Below are 21,958 nucleotides of genomic sequence, written 5' to 3'. Positions count from 1 at the left end.
CAGGAGTGGGCTGCTCACATGTCTGCTGCTCACCTGGTCACAGTGCCCTGGGCTAAAGCATTGGGACAGTCAGAGAGGAGCACACTTTAGAATTCATAGGAGTCTGTTCCCGGCATGGCTGGAGACTCAGTGACTGTGGGACCACTGCCAAGGTAGCACGTCTCTGGCAGGGGTGGCTGTAGAGTCCCAGGTGTTATCTGAGTGCACCCTGTGTGGAGTGGAGGCTGGGATCCCAGTTACAGCAGTTCTCCCCTTCAAAAAGGCAAGGCCTCTGAGGAAGAGCCAGCCTCCCAGTACTGTTTACAATAGTAGCAGAGGCTGCCTAGTTAGATGAGCCCAGTTAGCCTGCCCCAGAAGGTCCTGCAGGATCTAACTGTGCCTCTCTCTCTCTCTCTCTCTCTCTCTCTCTCTCTCTCTCACACACACACACACACACACACACATATGGCCACACACTCCTCTTTTGCTCCCTCACTCATGCTCTCTTTCTCATTGCTGCCTTCCTCCTGCCTCAGTAGTTGGGTCTGGGGTGTTATTGACCCATTCATGGATGGAGTTTCCTCTCCAGGTGTCTGGTTATGTGGCTCATGTCCTAGCACATTGGCCAGACAGGATAAAATTCACCTCGAGAAGACACGACACAAAGGGAACAAAACACGAATGTACTCATGACACTGATAACCCCAATATAAGTGACCACCTGAGCAAACAGAAATAGGGGAGAGAAAAGCGAGCACAAATGATATCAAAGAGAGAAAAAAAGATAAGAAAAAAAAGAAAAAGGAAGAAAAAGGATTTATATGTGTGTGTGTATATATATATATATATATATATATATATATATGAAGAAAACACCACAGAACAAACAGATAAACCAAAACAATACAAACACCAAACTCCCAGCAAAGAGGGTGGGGGCAGAATCTGTAGAGGCTGAGCTTATATACAGAAAATAAGGTTAAGAATTGGATTAATATAGGGAGGACCTCAGTTCAGTATAGAGGAAGTAGAAAGGGAATGAATGGATAAGAAGAAAGAGAATGAGAAGAAAATAATAATAATAGTAATAATAATAACTTTACAAAAAATGATTTAAAAATGGTATAAAAATAAAAAATAGAAAATAACATAAAATAGAATGATGGAAAAATAATGCAATAAAATAGAAAATAAAGCAACAAACTGAAAAAAGATAATAATAAAATAAAAATGAAAAAGTGAAGTGTCATTCCTTTGGCTGGCTTAAGATCCCAGTCTTCTGTACTGTCTGCGGTTTCTCAGTTTCCTGTTGTTTGGAATGAAGGCCTCTCTTTAGGCCAGTACCTGTGGACTCTCAGCAAGTAACATGTCAGAAAAAGAATTCACAGTAATGGTTAGAAGGATGCTCAAACGGCTGGATGACAAATACACACAACTCAATGACAAACACACACAACTCAACGAGAATTCATATTTTTTTAAATCCTTTGTACCACTTAGGGTATAGTCTGGGTGTGGCTGTATTGTTTGCCTAGAGACTTGGAGGGAGTGGCTATTTCTTTGGGAGAAAATGGCTGCCGAGGTCCTGGGCTCAGGTATTACTCAGCGCCAGGCTCGCTGCCACTTCTCCTGGACCCTCTCCTTTACCCAGCCTCTCCCCAGGTTCCAGAAGTCTGCACCTTCTCCTGCACCTTAGCCATGGGTGAGTGTCCATATCCGAAAGGTCCTATGAACTAGGTTCAGTGAAGAAAAGCACAGGCCACAGAGAGGGGAAAGACTGCGCCTCTGCGAGCTCTTCTCCTGTCAGCACTGCATGGTCTGGTCAGCCCTTCAGGCTGCCCCCTCTGGGCTCAGTCTTTTGTGACTGTGGACCCAAATCAAGAATCTCCTGCTACCAGCAGTCTTGCAGACCTCCTTTCCACAGTCAGATGCTGTGCCTGTCCCAAGGGATGCGGCTCGGTGCTGTGTGGTTTCCCTCTGACCCTCTGGGCTCAGAAGTCTGGCAGATCTCTCCTGCCCAGATCCTTGATTTTTCCTTTCTCCAGAGGTTGTCTGCCCTTCCCGGATGTGAATTGTTTCACCAGCTGAGTCTCCTTCACCAATTCAGGGTGGATGTTATTCGTTTGAGCTGCTCATTCTATCTGCTGCGGGACAAGGCTCGGGACATGTCCATCTATTCCGCTGCCATTTTGTCCTCCTCCTGTTTGTGTGTTTTTTCCTACCTTGTCTTCTAATACACTGATGGGGTCCTCAGCCACTTCTAGTCTACTGTTTAAGCCTTCCATGTGTTCTTTATTGTAGCTATGTCATTCTTCATTTCCTCTTGGTTTCTTTTCTTGCTGGTGACATTCTCATTTAGCTCTTTATAATTCTCGTTGAGTAGTGTGTGTTTGTCATTGAGTTGTGTGTATTTGTCATCCAGCCGTTTGAGCATCCTTCTAACCATTACTGTGAATTCTTTTTCTGACATGTTACTTGCCTCCATTTCATTTAACACCCTTTCTAGTGATGCCTTTTTTTCTTTCCTTTGGGGATTGCTTTTTTTGTCTTCCCATGTTTTGCTGTAATGTTTTAACGGTTTCTGTGTCCTAGATCTGATTGCTTTGCTACCCAGGTTCTTTTGGGGATGGTGCTACTGATGTGATCTCTCAGATATTCTGGGCTTGGTAATCTAGCATAGCTCCCTACTTGAGCTATTTGGGTTCTCTTGATGTAGGCCTGCGAGCTGGAAAGGCGCAACTGTGTTGTCTAGAAGTCAGCAACTGTAGTAGGCGGTGTCCCAATTTTTGCTGCCTTGTGCTTTTTGTTCAAATCGTGCATGCCCAGAGGGCACTCATGGTGGCACCCAGGAGCCGTCTGTCAGGGTGGGGGGCCTCAGGGGGCCTGCGCTCTGGAAAGGCGTGACTGTAGTGTCCATAGTTCTGTATCTGTGAGATGGCCAGACTCAGCTTTTGCTGCTGATATCATGGTTGGATACACATGCTCCCAGTGGTGGCTCACATGGGCACCCATGTTGTGTTTGCCAGCATGGTGTACTGACGTACTCTCCTTGTCTGTACAAAATCACACCCAGCAGGGGCTCACAGTGGCTCCCAAGAGCGGCCAGTAGAGTGGTGTGCCCTGGAGGCCTGTGCACTGGATATGCACAACTGTGGTGTCCAGAGGTCTGCTGCTGGGTAAGGGGGAAGTTACACTTACTGTTGTGGGATTGGTGCACCTTTGGAGGTGGAGGTCCCAGGGTCCATGGGTCTGTAGGTGGGGCAGCAGGATTTTGCCTGAATTGGCTTCCGGGTCGTGGGCAGTGTTTAAGGGCTGTCTGAGTGGTGGTGTTGATGAGTTCCTAGAAGAGGCCGTTCTCCCCTTCTAGATTTCATGGGCTCTGTGCCCGTGTCCCGCAGTCCGGGGAGTGTCCGCAGTGATGGTAGTCTCTCCCTGTCCAAGAGAGCCTGTTCTGCCAGCCCCTGCTGCTCCTGATGGAGTTAACTGTCCCTCACTCACTCACACACACACCACACACATCCACACACACTGCTTTCATCCCCTCACTCACTCACATTTTCTCCCTCACCTCTGTCCTGCCAGCAGCCATCTTAAACTCCTGGTAATCTAACTTTTTCTTTGGTTGATGTTTCACTTTGTTGTGCAAAAGCTTTTCAGTGTGACGTAGTCCCATTTGTTTATTTATGCTTTTCTTTCTCTTGCATTTGGAGTCAAATATACAAAAACACCTCTGAGATAAAAGTCTATAAGCTTAGTGGCTATATTTTCTTCTATGTATTTTATTATTTCACGTCTTACATTTAAGTCTTTAATAAATTTTGAGTTAATTTTTGTGAGTGGTGTAAGATCGAGGTCTGGTGCCATTCTTTTGCATATGCTGTCCAGTTTTCTCTATAGCATTTATTGAACAGACTGTTCTTTTTTCAGTGAATAGTCTTGGCTTATTTGTTTTAAATTAGTTACCCATGTGGGTTATTTATGGGTTCTAAATTTTGTTCCATTAGTCTGTGTGTATGTTTTTCTGCCAATACCATGCTGTTTTGATTACTATAACTTTGTAGTATTGTTTGAAATAAGGGAGTGTGATACCTCTGTTTATAATCTTATGAGGGTTCCCTTGTATGTAACATGTTGTTTTTCTCTTGCTGTTTTTAAGAATTTTTTCTTGTCTTTAACTTTTAACACTTTAATTATAATATGTCTTAATGTGGATCTTTTTGTGTTCATCATATTTGGGTCACTGGGCTTCTTGGGTATTAGTATCTTTTTCCTTCCCCGTGTTCAATAAATTTTCATCCATTATTTCTTCAAATAATGTTATTGGTCCCTTTCTCTATCTTCTCCTTTTGAGACCCCTATAATGATAATGTTGAGCTGGTTGATGCAGTCCCATAAGTCCCTTTTTCTTTTTCTTTTTTGCTGCTCTGATTAGGTGGGTTTCACTGTCCTGTCTTCAAATTCATTGATTTTTTTTTAATTGCTTTATCCAGTCTTCTCTTGTACCTTTCTACTGTGTTTTTTACTTCAGCTATTTTTTTTCCTCAGCTCAGTAACTTCTATTTTATATTTTCATATATTTTCTATGTCTTTGTTACACTCTCTATTTGTTTATCCATTGTTCTCCTGAGCTCAATGAGTATCTTTATGATGAGTATTATTTTGATATTTTGATCAGAACAATCAATCTTTTCCATTTTATTGATACCTTTTCCTGACATTTTGTCTTGTTTTTTATTGTTCTTGTTTTGTTTTTTCCTTTTGGAATGTGTTCCTTTGTTTTTTATTCTCCTTGACTCTCTGTGTTGGTTACTATGTGTGTCCCAAATAGATCCTAGGAAAGGATCTGGGGGTTTATCTAAGGTGTCCCTTGAGATAAACTTTAACCATGAAGGTGTTGGGACATTCAAGTAATTGCTAGTGAAGAGGCTGCTCTATGCAAGCAGGATCAAGGGCAGGCCTAGGAGCGAAAAGACCAGAAACTTTAATTTCAGTTTTAAGCGTACACAAAGTAATTCAATTAACTGTCAGAGGAATTACACCACATGAAACATATGCAATTGCAAATCACACAGCACTTTATTACTCACAAAAGTTCCTGATGCTGCGGGTATAGGCTTTAAGGGGATCCCAGCGGTGCTATCTTCTGGGGTCTGGCAGCTGGGCTGGTCCAGTCTGGATGCAGGGGGCCGGTGTTCCTCACCTGAGAGCTCAGTTGTGTCTCGATTGGGAGGTACTAGCCGTTCTTCTGTTGTTTGGCAGAGAGAGGAGCATGGAGCGGTGTTGCTTGCCGGGCTGGCAAAAGGACGTGCCTTTGTGGTGGTCTTGACAAGCGAGCACTGTTGGCTGGTCAGCACACATTTTTAAAGCCTATTTCATACCCGCAGCAGTTCAGGTGGATATCAGTGAATTACATCAGTGCACATATGTTAATCTCAAACAGGGCAAGGGGCTACATGTGGTTATCTAGGGAGAGTACATTACTCACACATATGGTTATCTTAGCAAGTCACTTTTAAGTCAGTAATTGAAGTTCAAATCTTTATCTATAGGGTACACACACTTCAGGATAGAGGGGGAATGTGTCCTTAATATCATACTTTAAGTTTCAAGAAAGTTAACTCAAACCTTTTAAAACATTTTTAACATTGTTAGACATTTTTTAAACTTTTTAAAACATTTCTATATTTTACTACAACAATGTGTGTAGGAGATAAACCTAATCATTCGTCCTATACTTGTTTTTGGTTGTTCTCAATCTTTTGTGATTTTCCAAGCAACCAGTTCTATTTTTTTGTAACTCCCAGTATTTGGGGATGTGCTAAGACCTGTCAGTTACCCCAAGGTGAAGATCTGTTAGCAGCTAGACCTTCAGGCTGATTGAAAGCCAGACTCCCAGGTAACTTCTTTTAAAGTATACAAGTATACCTCTTTCAAAGGAAGACTAGAAGATGGGCATTTTTGTCTGCTTCCTCTGAGCTGAGTCTTGGGATAACAGCTAGTTAACAACTGTTCCTTTCTTTGTTATGAACCTGTTGAGCTTGTGAATATAAGCCTTGCTATTCACCTGAGATAGGTTATCAAGGTAAGTGTCCTCTGGGTGGCAGACACAAAAGCGGGGATTCCAGACATGTACACAAGGTCCTTTCTCAGAGATACTAAAACATGGGGTGGGTCAGAGGGAGAACACAAAGATATTGTCTACCACCCTCTGTGGTCTTTGAAGAGGATTTTTGTTGACTCCTTGTGTGTTTAATTAGAAGCCTGTTCTCAGGCCACAGCTATAAAGATAAGCTAATTGAAAGTTTGGGAGTGTGTTTCAGTGTGCTGTCACTGTTCTGGGTTGTGGTAATTTATAGCCTGGTAAAAACTGTTTCTCCATTTGTACCAATCCCACAGAATCCATGAACACAATACCTGCTGGACACTGGGTCCAGGCAATCAACAGGTCTACCATTTGTGGCAGCTTCAAAAATCGGGGTGCCAAACTAGTGAATTAATTCTGCCTTGGGAGATACTAATTGACCTTAAGCAAGGCTTAGAGAGAGTACAAGAATGGTGCTCACTGGCCCTGTCTCAGAGCATACCTCAGTAAATCCCTAGATACATGTCAAAGCAGAAGCTTGACCCTCAGGTCAAAGCTCGAAGGCAAGTAAATAGGCCTCTGTCACAGAAAGACTGGGTGTATGTCTTAGTTGGCTGTCTGTGACCTGTCCCCTGGGGATTGTAGCCAGCCAAGCACTGTTTCTCCATTTGTTATAGTCCCATGGGACCCGTGATCACAAGCCCCACTGGCCACCAAAGCTGGGTGACCAATGGTCATCCCCTGGGTGACAGCCACATAAAACAAGGACACCAGACATAAAAACCAGGGAACCAGACATGTGTGTAAGCTCTCCTCCAGAAAGCATGTATGGTTTTGGATGTGCCAGGGGGAGAATGCGAAGATAGCATCTATCTTCTGAGGACTATGGAAAGGATTACAGTCTGCCCTTAGATGTGTGTTTAATTAGAAGCCACCCCCCTCATGCCACATTTATGAAGAAAAGCTAATAGGCTGATTTCACAGAAAGAATGGGTATCCCAGTCTGTTACCTCTCTGTTGTGTCCTGAGGGTGGTGACTAGTTAAGAACTGTTTTGGTTTTATTTTGTGGGTTGTTTTTTTCCAATTTTTGTAGTCCTTTGGGACCCATGAGCATGTGGAACCCATTTGCCCTGAGTGGCAGCCCCAAATTTTGAGGTACTAGATGAGTTCATAAGATCCTTTCTAAGAGATACCAGTGACCTAGTTTGACGCAGAGGGAGAGCAAGAGATGGCACTCAACAGCCTCCTTCTTTGTAGAGAATTTCAGTAGGCCCCTGGATGTGTGTCAAATTAAATGCCTGCCCCTAAGGCTGATGCTTTAAGATAAATAAACAAGCCACTTTCACAGAAATTCTGACAACATTTCAGGTGGCAGTGTCTATTCTGTACCTTAGGGTGGGTGAGTCCATACCAACCCATTAAGACTATTTCTCAGTTTGCTATAGCATTGTGGATCTCTTGGATGCAAACTTTATTGGCTCTCAGAGGTAGGCATTTTGGGGGCTTGTCTTAAAAGTTGGAGCCCTGATTTGGGATTCAAAACTTCCTCTCTTCATGAAGAAGTTTTGAGTTATGAGTTCTCTCAGGATTATGGATTGCCACAGTGGGGTGGGATTTATGTCAAAATTGTGTCAGAGCCTTTCATACCCGCTTTGAGTGTGTAGGACCTGCTCAGCTAGTGTTTTTCAGAGTTGTTTTGTGTGCCAACTGTAGATTTAGTGTGTCCATGAGAGGAGGTAATTTCAAGATCCTCACACATTACCATCTTGAAACAGAACTTCTGTGTTTTATTTTATAATGTAAATATTTCCCTTTATGAATTATGGTTTGCTGTGTTCTTTGTTAAGATTTATTATTGAAATAGGATTATCTATACACTAGTAGCATAAATGACTATTGAGAACAAAATTTACCCATTTCAGAGATCTGAAAGACTTTTGCAGTGCTTAATTTCAAATAGCCCTCCCTAAATATATGACATTTGAATCTCATTCAGTTTAGAAGGAAATCTATCTAGCATTATCTCACAAAAAATAAAACCACATTAAAAAAAATCAAGAAACTAAAAGTAAAATTTTTGATAGATTTGTAGTTACTCATGGTGTGATAGTTGAATGCCCCCTTCCCATGTCCTTATTTCGTTCTGTGGCACAAATTTAAATGTAATATTTTCAATCAATAAACAGATATTTTTTAACTACTAATTGTGTATAATGCTTGGTGCTATGGGGGGGATACCATGAAGTATTTAAATCACAACCCTAGTCACAGGCATATACGTTGGGCAGATAAATATTAAGAGATGAAAATAAAAATAACAGATTACAGCTAAAGAATGTATATGATGAGTGTTAATTACAATATCAAGAGCGCAGTATCAAGACTACTCGCTGCAGAGCACTGCTAGCTTATAATGCACCTCTATGTCAATTATAAGTTGCCCCATCTGGGCAGCAAATTAGAAAAAAGGGGCTCTCCCTCTTAGTAGACACAGCTTAGAAAACTGTGCCTTTATTTATTTATTTTTTTTAAATTTCTTTATTGATTAAGGTATCACATATTTGTCCTCATTCCCCCATTCCCAGCCCACACCCCTCTCCACACGTGCCCCCACCCCACTGTTGTCCTTAACCGCTGGTTAGGCTCATATGCTTGCACACAAGTCCTTTGGTTGATCTCTCCCCTTTACTCCCACCCTCCCCTATCCTCCCTTCGAGGCCCGACAGTCTGATCCATGCCTCCTTGTTTCTGGGTCTGTTCTTGTTTATCAGTCTATGTTGTTCATTATTTCCCCTAGATGAGTGAGATCATGTGCTATTAGAAATACACTTACAAGAACCGAAAATGAGACAAGCAATAATGGTTATGCTGACTGTTCCTTTAGATGAAGGAATGGGGAGAGGGCCCTTTCCTCCAAAGGGCATACAATTTCACATCAGGGACCATAGCTTTAAAGGCAGAGTGCTGCTGAATTTTAGTCCCCATTTGATGTCTGGTCACCTTTGCACAAATTGAAAACCATATGTTATGACCTTGTGCTTCTTGTGGGCTTATGGAGTGGCAAAGATACTTCAGAATAATCTACAAAATTGTTTATTTCCTATTTATCATTTTTAGTTAAGGGTTGATGGAAAAAGTGAAAAAATGAAAAAGAGATCAAATTTTTACGTGGTTTCTGGCCCTGGCCTGTGTGGCTCAGTTGGTTGGACATCATCCTGTGCACTGAAAGTTTGCTGGTTCAAATCCTAGTCAGTGTATATGCTCAGGTTTGTTTGCAGAAGGCAGCCAATTAATATTTCACTCTCACATTGATGTTTCTTTCTCTCCCTCTCCTTCTTCTCTCTTTAAAAATCAATACAATATTTTTCAAAAACATTCTTGTGTGGTTTCTTGATTAGTGAAAGAATAGAAACTGTGGGCTAAAATGGGATTAGAGTGCTATCTATGCTTATGCATTAGAGTCAAGAGTAAATCAAATCTGCTTATTTGTTAGACACAAATCAAAGATCTTTGGTATGGTGTCTGCATTCAAGATACTTTTAAAAGAGTTGTTTCCTTATTTTCTCTTGAATGTGTTTAGAGGCATAGTTTTTAAAAATGTGTATAATATCTTAACATTAGAATGAATTTTGGTTGTGAAAAACTATGAGCTATTTTCCTGTATGGGGATATATAAACTTTACAGAACAGAAATTGAGAATAAGTTATTAACATTTGTGACATTGAAGCCTAGATAATGAATTTTCTTTCTGGATATGATGTTCTGTGGGCTGATAAGACTGCACTGAGAGTCTGTCAGACTCTATTGAGAACATCCTGATAGACATCTCAATTCTTCCTGTTGCATTTCAGGCATATATAGTGAGAAATTTTCTTACAGAATTCTTGGAGTTTACAGTGACAGTTATTGTAGAAATTGTTGGTTTAAGTGGTTCATAGCAAAGCTAATGTGTAGTGGCAATTTAATACTGCCAGCTTGAGACTAGCAAAACTCACCTCATTTGAGACACAAAGCGTTATTTCCTATAATTCACCTTCACAAGGTGGAAAATTACTAGTACCTATATACTGACAGATTCTTATCTAGCATTTTTCAAAACCATTTGAAATTTCTTTCTGGAAAAAAACACACAAACCAACAGCAAAATGTATGTGAAATATGTATATCTCCTGACCTTCAATAAGGTTATAAGATCCTCCTAAGTCTATGGAACAAGTATCTCAATAATATATGAGGTTAGAGGATCTATTTTTTACAAATATTAAGTTTGATCTAAGACTTGATATATACTGGTGCTTTGTTCTTATTGTTAGACTTTCAGTGGACATGCTATCTTTATTGAAATAGTTCTCTATTCCTTTGGGATAATATTCTGTTAGTCCCTGCATGACACTCCAGCAGTTAATACAGTCCTTAACAATATGGTAGGTGATGAGTCCATTTATGCTGCTTGGTTCATCAATACAGTAATACAGACTGAAGGCCAATGTGTAGTGTAGTATCTCTCCTAGTTCAGACAGGCTCATGATTTCAGTTGATTTTAAGTTGGATGGTTTCTAGTACTACCAATAATGACACATATATCTTGAACTTTTCTGTGGGTGTTAACCTTTCATTCCTATGGAAAATTACTTTTTAGGACAAAATTACCATCTAAATATCTAAGAACATAGCCATTGTTTCTCAAGAGGTATGTTATTGATATTTTGGGAGATATGTGGGCATATTGGGGGTAATAGTTTTTACTTGTGAGGGACTTCCCTGAACAATGCAGGATGTCTAGCATGCTTGACTTTTTCCACTAAATATCAGTAGTGCTCTTCATTTGTTTCACACCGAAGATACTCTTATATATTGTATAAAATAAAATAGACTTTTATTTTGGATTATCTATACTCATAATCTCATTAAAAAACAATAACACAGCCTGTCTGGTGTGGCTCAGTGATTGAGCTCAACTGTGAACCAGGAGGTCATGGTTTGCTTCTTCAATTTCTGTTCAGGGCACATGCCCAGGTTGTGGGCTCAATCCCCCGTGGGAGCATGCAGGGGGCAGCCAGTCAGTGCTTCTCTCTCATCATTGATGTTTCTATCTCTCTCTCCTTCTCTCTTCTTCTCTAAAATCAATAAAATATTTTTTTAAAAAGAAGATACAACTGAGAATTGTTTTTGTGTGTAATTTCAAATAACATCCTATCTAATAAAAGAGTAATATGCAAATTGACCATCACTCCAACACACAAGATGGCTGCCCCCATGTGGTCAAAGATGGCCGCCTCCATGTGGACACTAGATGGCCACCACAAGATGGCCAGCAGGGGAGGGAAATTGGGAGGGATCAGTGCTGCAGGGGAGGACAGTTGTGGGCGATCAGGCCAGCAGGGGATGGCAGTTGGGAGGGACCAGGGCTGCAAGGGAGGACAGTTGTGGGAGATCAAGCCTGCAGGGGAGGGCAGTTAAGGGTGACCAGGCCTGCAGGGGAGGATAGTTAGGGGCGACTGGGCCTTCAGGGGAGGACAGTTAGGGGCAACCAGGCTGGCAGGGGAAGGCAGTTAGGGGTGACCAGGCAGCAGGGGAGGGCAGTTAGGGGCAATCAGGCCAGCAGGGGAGCAGTTAGGCATTGATCAGGCTAGCAGGGGAGTGTTTAGGGGGTGATCATACTGGCATGCAGAAGCAGTTAGGGGCAATCAGGCAGGCAGGCAGGTGAGCGGTTGGGAGCCAATAGTCCTGGATTGTGAGAAGGATGTCTGACTGCCCATTTAGGCCCGATCCCACCAGGATTGGGCCTAAACAGGCAGTTGAACATCCCTCGAAGGATCCCAGATTGGAGAGGGGCAGGCTGGGCTGAAGGACACCCCCCCATGCACGAATTTCATGCACTGGGCCTCTAGTTTTAAATATAATTTTCAATATTTAGGTAGAATTTTTCTATAGATTACTCATTTCATTTTTAAATTTTATACCATACAATCCAGAACTGCTGGCTCCCAACTGCTCGCCTGCCTGCCTTCCTGATTGCCCCTAACCGCTTCTGCCTGCCAGCCTGATCACCCCCTAACCACTCCACCGCCAGCCTGGTTGCTCCCAACTTCCCTCCTCTGCTGGCCTGGTCACCCCTAACTGCCCTCTCCTGCAGGGTTGATCACCTCCAACTGCCCTCCCTTGCAGGCCTGGTCCCTCTTAACTGCCCTCCCTTGCAGGCTAGGTGCCTCCCAACTGCCCTCTCCTGCTGGCCATCTTGTGGTGGCCATCTTGTGTCCACATGGGGGCAAGATCTTTGACCACATGGGGGCAGACATATTGTGTGTTGGAGTGATGGTCAATCTGCATATTACTCTTTATTAGATAGGATAGAGGCCTGGTACAGGGGTGGGGGCCAGCTGGTTTTCCCTGAAGGGTGTCCCGGATCAGGTGGGGGTTCCCTTGGAGTGTGGGATGGCCTGAGCGAGAGGCCTGTGGTGGTTTTTAGGCCAGCCACGTCCCCTGGTAACCCAAGCAGAAGCCCTGGTATCTGGAATTTATTTTCCTTCTATAATTGAAACTTTGTAGCCTGGAGTGGAGCCAAGCCTGCTGCTCCCTCCGTGGCCAGCAGCCATTTCTGTTGCAGTTAATTCACCTTCTATAATTGAAACTTTGTTGCCTTAAGCGGTTGGGCCTGGCCAGGGTGTGCGGAAAGCTTTGCTTCCCCTGTTGCCAGGAGCAACCCTGGCCTGCTCTCTCAAACTCCGTTCTGCCGCCATTTCTGTTTGAATTTGTTTACCTTCTATAATTGAAACTTTGTAGCTTGAGTGGAGGCTTAGGCCTGGCAAGAGCAGGCGGGAAGCTTGGCTTGCTCTGTTACCTGGGAAACCTTGCTCTCTGTGGCTGTAGCCATCTTGGTTGGGTTAATTTGCATACTTGCTCTGATTGGATGGTGGGCGTGGCTTGTGGGTGTGTCGAAGGTACGGTCAATTTGCATATTACCTTTATATTAGGTAGGATGTTTACTTTCAAACCAGTTTATTTATACAATATTTTTACTATATTTCAAAATCAGTAATATTAGATGTAGTCTCATTTGTTTAATTTTTCTTTTGTTTCCCTTGCCCAAGGATATATATCAGAAAAAATATGGCTGTGAGAAATGTCCAAGATTTTACTGCCTATGTTTCTTTTAAAATTTTTATGGTTTCAAGTCTAACATTTAAATCTTTGATCTATTTTGAATTTATTCTTGTTAATGGTGGAAGAAGATGGTCTAGTTTCATTTTTTGCATGTATCTGTCCAACTTTCCCAGCACCATTTATTCAATAAACTATCTTTATTCTATTGTATGTTTCTGCTTCCTTTGTCAAATATTAATTGACTTTTACTTACCATCCTTCTTGGTAAGACTTCTTATGTATGACTACTGTTTTGTAACATCAAAATATGGTAAAAGTTTTCTGTTGGTGCCAGGTTTGCTTTGTACATTTGAAATACCTGTCTCTGAATCCTTATATTGTAGTTTGCTCATGGAAATACTTCATCACATAAGGTTTTTATGACTTGCTACATTGAAGATGCTCCCAGTTAAAATACTGACAGTTATCTGCTGCTTGAAATTCAGTAATTGAAGAGCTTTGAAATGAATTTGATGTCTATTTTTGCCCCCCTATTTCAAGTATATATCAATTACTTATAAAATGTAGATAGAGGGAGTTTCTTAATTGTTGAGTTTCAGAAAATCAAAATGCTTTTGGTTATAGATGCATCTTTTTAATCTTCAATTCTGGTGTTGGTTTACATACTTTAATTACCCAACTTCAGACTAATACAACTCAGCAATATATGGATTTTTTTCCTGAATTGTTTTCAATATTTTCCTGTCTTCTTTTAGTTAAAGTCATAGTACATACAAATAAGAATTCAAATTAGTCTCAAAATAACATTGTATTATATACAGTTTGATGGATTGTAGACAAAGAGTTGATTACTGAAGCCTGATTACATGCTGCTTATAATGGTAAGAGATATGGGGTTTCAATTTCATTGTGTAGGAAATGTGTATGAAAACATTGCCCAGTCATTCAAATTCTTTCTGATTTCTCAAATCTAATTAAATAATGTCTATAATATTTCTCATTAACTCTTGGGAGTATTTATTTTAGTGTGACATACATTTTATTAATATTCTCTGTGGGGTTTTTTTGCTTAAAATCAAAGTGTAAGCTCTTTAAATGCAGGGATTGTGTTTGTTTCCTCCATTCCCCCACAATTTCTATGTACATAGAAAGTACTCAATAAACCTTTCCTAAACAAATGAATGAATGACTATAAGGAACAATGAGTTGTTTGAATGGATTATTACCTTTCAAAAAATTCACAGATATGGGTAGCTGGCTGCACTTAGGTTACTCTGAGATTGTGGTCAGCTGTCTCTTATATCTTCAAGCATGCCACTCTAGAAGATATTTTGTGGGTATCATCATAGAAGCCATTTTCAATGTTATACCATCCTAATTACTATGAGCAGTAATATAGCATAGTGGTTAAGAGCATGAAATCTGGAGTCAGACTTCTTGGATTTAAATCCTGACTTAGTATCTTACTAACTTATTTATCTTTATGTAAGTGACTCAACTCTCCCTGTAAAGTGAAGATAATAGTAGTTCCTATGCCATAGAGTTGTTGTGAGAATTGAAAATATATATGCCTTGAGTGGCAGTTGGGGGGTGGAGGTGGTCAATGGGATGTAAAAGGGGACATCTGTAATACTTTCAACAGTGATAGCATGAAGACTGAACCATACAAATATGAGTTTATCTTTTTATCATATGTAATCACTGTAATTAAATAGGTACTGTAAAGTCTTCTGTAAATTAATAGAATTATTAGCTTGATAAATTTTGCTTTCAAATTTCTGTTGACATAGTTACACAGGACTTTTTGATATTTCTTATTTACATTTATCCATTCATTTACCAAATAATCTTCTAAACCAAATACTTAGTCATCTCCCACCAATGAAATGAAATAATAAACCTGAAAACTAAACTGAGAGAGAGAAAGACACTCAAGTTTAAATAGGTACTTTGCAACTTTTTGAGTAATATTGCTCATTGTTTCCTAGCATGAACAGTTTTCTCTATGAAAACTCCAAAGCGGGTGAGAATGGGAAATCTCAATAAATATCTGCACTGATAGGAGGTTAGTCTAGGTGACTTCAATGTTTAAAATTTAAGGTGTAATATGAAATATTACTAATTTATGAGTAATCAAGGATAAAATAAGTTTGAATTTGTAACAATAGAGAATTGTAAAAATTTTAAATAAAAATAAGTATCATTTATGCCTTTAAAAAGCAGACTGTAATGCTAATGAAACGAACAAAATAAATTTATAGAGGTCATTAGTAGGTCTTGTTTTAATAAATAGAGAAGAATGCAAGCATGATTCAATTAACATATCAGTACAATGAAATATATACTTGTAAATTACTTGACCAGTTTTATTTTTTTTTATTATATTTTTATTGATTTCAGAGAAGAAAGGAGAGGGAGAGATAGAAACATCAATGATGAAACAGAATCATTGATTGGCTGTCTCCTGCACGCCCCCTACTGGGGATCAAGCTCATAATCCAGGCATGTGTCCTGATAAGGAATGGAACTGTGACCTACTGCTTCATAAGTCAATGCTCAACCACTGAGCCATGCCAGCCAGGCAACTTGACAATTTTTAAAAAGTATTTTAAATATTCTTCATGCAATCTTATTTATATTTTGTAATAACTTATCAAATTATCAAAAGATATTGTAAAGGTAAACATTCTCTTGACTTAATTATTTTTAAAGCAAAATAATAGAATATGTATTGATCAGTTTATATAATTAGTTCCCAGAATATTTACCACACTCACTTTCACAGAGAAGTTCATCATCACATTTCTAACAAATTAAGTTAAGTTTTTACTATTTCCATATTGTTAATATGGTTAACAAAAAATGAATGATAATTTCATAATTTATTTAGCCTTCTGATATCTTCAGTTATTCATAACTCAGCAACCTTTTATGTCAGGTTATATTAATTTACTTCTCTATCATATAATGCACTATATTATGTTATTTATTTATTTCTCTTTAAATAGATCTGCAAATATGGCATAAGCTTTTCATTAAGACATACCTTAGAAATTTTGGATTTTTTTCTGTTTTGATTATAGTTATTGAAATGTTGATTTGAAAGATGGTACCTTCCCAAAATAGTTCACATATATTAACTATATAGATTCTTATTTGGTACCATTCCAAATGCAAAACAGTAAAAAATTTTAAAAAAAAACCTACACATTTTATCACAGTTCAAAAGTCCATCTTAGATATTTTTATAACATATTATGAATATGCTCTCAGTTATAATCTTTGACTGTATCTGCATATCTAGGAGTCATTTTGTTATTTAAATTTTGTGCTTAAGAATCTCTGTAAGGACCTACAAAAATGTGTCCCTCCTAAGTCTTTCTAACTAAAGATTGTGAATTTAAGAATGGAATTAAAAGTGTAAATGACTCATTAGTGACAAAAGAGCTACAAGCAATTCTATGCCAATAGAATTTTACAGTTGTCTTTATAAGGAGGTGTATCATCTCTGTTTTCCTTGACATCTACTCCTTTTATGCTTTTTTCAGAATTGGATTATAGTTTTTTGGCATATGGAGAAAACTTTGAAAGAGCAGAAATCAATGGGGAAAAGTTACTTAGCATCACCCGGCAAAAACTTAAGGAACTTGGCGTAACCCGGACTGAACACCAGAATATCATTTTAAAAGCAGTTGCGAATATTAATAAAAAGGTGAGCATACCACTGTTCTGTATTGCCTGTCTTTCTAGTTAACAAAAATGAATTAAAAGCAAGAAGTGTGCTTTTTGTCTGCTACATGGTCTTCAGTAAATTGCAATTTTGTACCTTTCCAGTTCAAAAGTAAATATAACTGGTATGGTCTCTAATTACTCTGCCTCAGTATTCTATGGATGCCTCTCATTTTTGTATTTGAATATTTGACACTCTTGGAAATGGTTCCTATTTCTTGTTCTCCCTTGAGCATATGTGTTCCATTATTCTTAGTAAAAGTTAAGGATATTCTGTCTAAAGTTACTTCCTCCCAGAAATGCAAGTCAAAGATAGAGGTTTTAGGGAATTAGCTCACAATTCCTATAAGATCAAAGCATTGAGAGGACTGCTATACCTACTGAGACTCAAAATCAATCAAGGTATTAAGAAGTACAAATTGTTTGTTACAAAATAATTATGGGGATGTAAAGTACAGCATAGGAAATATAGTTAATAATCTTCTAATAACTATGTATGGTGTCATTAGAGTGAGACTTATCCCAATGCTCACTAAGTTAAATAATGACTGGGGTATACACCTGAAACTAATATAATAATGTATGCCAACTGTAATTGAAAAATAAAATTATTTAGAAATGGAAATAAAGAAGCAAAATTGAAATGATAGGAATTTTATGAGACAGCACATTTTTCTCAATTTATTTCTCAAGAAATAACATTGTAATAGTAATATGTTCCCTTGGGAGATAGTAAGCTTATTGTCCCTAAAATCAGGTGGAGCTGGCTTTGGGTGAATTTGTACTGTTGGTGAAATGTTGGACTTAAGTGGATATTAAGGTATCTGCCATTTATAGAATTTCTTTTAAGTTTTGATTCCACAGAAAGTATTAAAAAGAATTTCTATAGTTTCCTCAGGATTCTAATTCTGAAGTAAGGAAGATAATCAGTTTACTTAAAACTGTCTATTGACCATGGGTATTTAATGTATATAGGTATACCTATACCTATATCTATTTGCCCATTCCTTTATGTTTCCCCTACATAGCTTAAAAAGAAGATCACCCACACACCCACAAAACACCATATTACTCCACAGTTAAAGTAAAAGAACAAAAATAAATCATTAAAATAAGTGTGCTATTTTTCTACTCTAATAGACAAATGTAATAGAGAAGGCAACTAAATCTACATTATGATATCTTGATTGTTGATTTGAATATAGGTGAAATATCCTAAATCAAAAGCTGGTTTGGACTACAGAAATAGTTTAATATACTATGCTGTACATTATCTTCTGCATAATTATATGCTGAAATTATTAAAAATTATAATAATTAATTCAATTAAAAAAATGACATTACAGTCATGCACCACATAATGACACTTCAATCAACAATGGTCCACATATATGACATTGGTCCCATAAGCTTATGATTAAGCTGAAATATTCTTATTGCTTAATTATGTCATAGCCATCCTAAGGTCATAATGCACTGCATTACATGTTTCTTTTCATGTATAAAAATATAGCACATATAATTATGCATAGTATATCATACTTGATAATGATAATAAATGACTATGTTCCTGTTTTATCTTAAAACTAGAGGCCCGGTGTACGAAATTCACTCATGGGGGGGGTCCCTCAGCCTAGCCTGGACCCTCTCGCAATCTGGGACCCCTTGGGGGATGTCTGACTGCCAGTTTAGAGGTTAGAAAGAAACCTTGTGAGAGAAAAACAAAACAAAACAAGAGGCCACTCCAAAGAGGGTAGGTTCTGAGGAGCTAGGGTTACCTTTCTGCATGAAGATTCGCCAGGCCAGGCAAGAGGGGAGGAAAGAGTGAGTGTGTGTGTATATGTGTGTGAGTGTGTGTGCGTGCGTGTGTGTGCATGTGTGTGTGTGTGTGTGAGAGAGAGAGAGAGAAAAGAGAGAGAGAGAGAGAGAGAAAGAGAAAGAGAGAGACACCCCAACAAAGGCTCTAGACCAGTGGTTCTCAACCTTTCTAATGCTGCGACCATTTAATACAGTTCCTCATGTGGTGATCCCCAACCATAAAATTATTTTTGTTGCTACTTCATAACTGTAATTTTGATACTTTTATGAATCGTAATGTAAATATCTGTGTTTTCCGATGGTCTTGGGAGACCCTGCTAGCAGTTTTCAACCTGTGGGTCGCGACACACAGGTTGAGAACCTCTGCTGTAGAGTCTAAAACAGATATTTATATTACGGAAAACAGATATTTATATTACGGAAAACAGATATTTATATTACGATTCATTATATATGTATGTGTGTGTGTGTGTACACACACACACACACACACACACACACACACACACACACTGAGTGGCCAGATTAATATGCGTTCAGAGATCATAATAATCTGGCCACTCAGTGTATATTAGGGAAGGAGAATGCAGCCTTAAAGCAAAGGTTGGGGTGTCAGAAGTGAGTAACTCCTCTTGTTCTCCCAGCTGAAACTCCTCAGGGGCCTTCCTCTTTGCAAATCTACATTTATCACTTGGCACGTGGGAGGTTAGGGAACACAGCATTTTCCTGGAAGGGGAAGGTTATGGGGACTGCACCCATGGTACTCGCACCAAGTTTCATTTCCTCACCCTCCCATGTCACTTTCTACCCCACCAGTGATCCAGTTAATGGGGTCAGAGGTCTGCAGCTGGACGCCTCCAGGCGGAGAGCACACTGGAGGCCAGGTGGTCCAGTTCCAAGGCCTCTGCATACACGTCCCACCCCCGCCAGCTTCCCGCCTGCGGGCAGCGGCTCAGGGTGTTCCACCTAGTCATACTCCAGACTCAATCCAACTGAGTGCGGGGAGAGTTTGGGCAGCTCTGCGGTGGGCGGCTCCATGGCTAGCACCTTTGAATTGTGCACCACTGGGGGAAAAGAAAAGCCTCCCCAGAAAGAGGTTTTTCAAAAGCCTTCAGGGACCAGGAGGTTGGTCTTCTGGGACCTTCTTTGCCCCAGCTGCCAACAGCCAGCCCCACCCGCTGCCCATGTCCACCTCCACCCACTCTCCGTTCCCGTTCCCCATCGGGTGGTCGGGACTTGCCCATCAGGGGAGAGGGACTGGGAGGTTGGTTGGCTGGGGCCTTCCTTCCCCTGGCTGCCGGCAGCCGGCCCTGCCCCCTGCCCATGCCTGCCTTGGCCTGGCGCTGCCCACATCTGCTGCCACCCACCCCCAGTTCCCTGTTACCCATCAGGCAATCAGCTCCTGCCAGCTCGGGGGAGAGACCGGGAGGTTGTCCAGCAGGCTCTGATCAGGCAATGGGGGTGGTCAATAGGCATCATAGAAACTGGTCATTCTGGTCGGTTCTGGTTGTTCCGTCATTCTGCCTTAACGGTTTCTTAGGCTTATATATATATATATATATATATATATATATATATATATATGTATATAAATCTATAATAATAAAAGCGTAATGTGCTAATTAGATCAGATGACACTAAGGCTGTGAGGGAAGCCCGGGTCCGGGTGCCAGAGTGAAGAAGGTGCTGGCAGCCAGGGGAAAGAAAGCCTATTCTTCCATGAATTTTGTGCATCAGGCCTCTAGTAAATAAATAAATAAATAAATAAATAAATAAATAAATAAATGATGAGGGTGTTATCAAGGCCAGGCACAATATTCCAGACAGATAGCTTTGAAACTAGAAATAGAGTTGCCATTTTATATAATAGCAAAGTCTATCCAAAACTCAATAACAAATACAAAAGGCTGTGATCATGCTAAAATCCATTCAGAAACTATTTATTGAGGACTATTAATTACTTGATAAAATCAAACAATATCACATGCCTAATGTTATCTTATCATTTTAATTTCCCACATTTCCATTTGACAGGCTTAAAAACATTTTATTTTCTAAAATTGTATTTATCAATCTTAGAGAGACTGGAAGGGAGAGAAAGAAAAACATCACTTTGTTGTTCTACCTACTTATGCATTCATTGGTTGATTCTGGTATGTGCCCTGACCTGGGATCGAATCCACAAACTTCATGTATCAGGACAATATTCTAATCAACAGAGCAACCTAGCCAGGGCCAAAATCACTTTTTTTAATAGATTTTAAAATATTCCAATATGTCATATCTCTTGGATGAATTTTCCCTTCTACTTTGTTTATAAGAACACTGCATATTACTTTTTAAAATAAAGTCTCTGTGTATCTTTTTCTTCATATTCTAGTTAGACTTTACACGAATAAGACAATATGTATATTTCATTGCACTTTGTGTTTCATTAATTTAGATATTCCACTGTGACTGTTAACTAGCAAACACCATATTTGTTCGGGTAATATGCTAGGATTGTCATGGTGGAAGTATGCAAGAATTGTCATTGTGTTTGCTAGTTATTGAATATAAGATTCTACTCTTGGCATGTGTCATTAATTCATTTACTATTGTGAAGAAGAAAAAAGAATCCTACCAATTTAATCTAGTCCAACACTTTCTTCCCACATGGAGAGGCAATTACATCCTGAATTTAGAGATTTTAAAATATAAAAAAATCTGCCTCCTCCAATCAATGAAATATGGTAAGTCTATATGGTACCTAAGGCATAAGTTGTGATGATATTTTGGAAAATTAAACTAAAATGTTAGATATGTTTCTGGAGGTTGTAGAAAGATAAGTAAATTTTCATTTTCATTTACTTATCAAATTTATTGGGAAGACATGGAAGGGTGAGTTGTTTTTTTTTAAAAAAGGGTTGAGCAATTACTTTTGGTAAGTCTATTTCTGACTCAAATTTTAAAAATTAGCTAAGTATTATATCATATAGCATATCTTAACTGGACATCTGCAACTTCCTGGATGGAACAATAATAATTCCATTAGGAAAAAAGTGCTCAAGAGAATGTGAGCTGAAAATAATCAAACAGAAAAAGTGGTCAGGGGACCAGCTCTGAATAACAAATTATTTCTTAGGGAAGAGGAGTATATTTGTTTTATTTTTGTGTTTTCATGGAGGGATGAAACTTGAAAAATGAGAGACAACATAATCACAGAATATAACTATTCTCCACATATATTTAATATAAATTCATC

At 39.4% G+C, this 21,958-nt stretch overlaps 1 long non-coding RNA gene across 1 annotated transcript in view; it reads left to right on the top strand.

Annotated features, from left to right (window-relative positions):
- Positions 1-16,846, top strand: part of LOC129149125 (uncharacterized) — a 132,635-nt gene extending 115,789 nt beyond the window's left edge. The window contains exon 4 of the long non-coding RNA XR_008556090.1: positions 16,716-16,846. This is a non-coding gene — a long non-coding RNA (uncharacterized LOC129149125). The remainder of the gene's footprint in view (positions 1-16,715) is intronic.
- Positions 16,847-21,958: the final 5,112 nt, after the last annotated feature.

This window comes from Eptesicus fuscus, chromosome 1, assembly GCF_027574615.1.
Source record: "Eptesicus fuscus isolate TK198812 chromosome 1, DD_ASM_mEF_20220401, whole genome shotgun sequence".
NCBI classification, from domain to species: Eukaryota; Metazoa; Chordata; class Mammalia; order Chiroptera; family Vespertilionidae; genus Eptesicus; species Eptesicus fuscus.
This window is presented reverse-complemented; position numbering and strand designations above follow the sequence as displayed.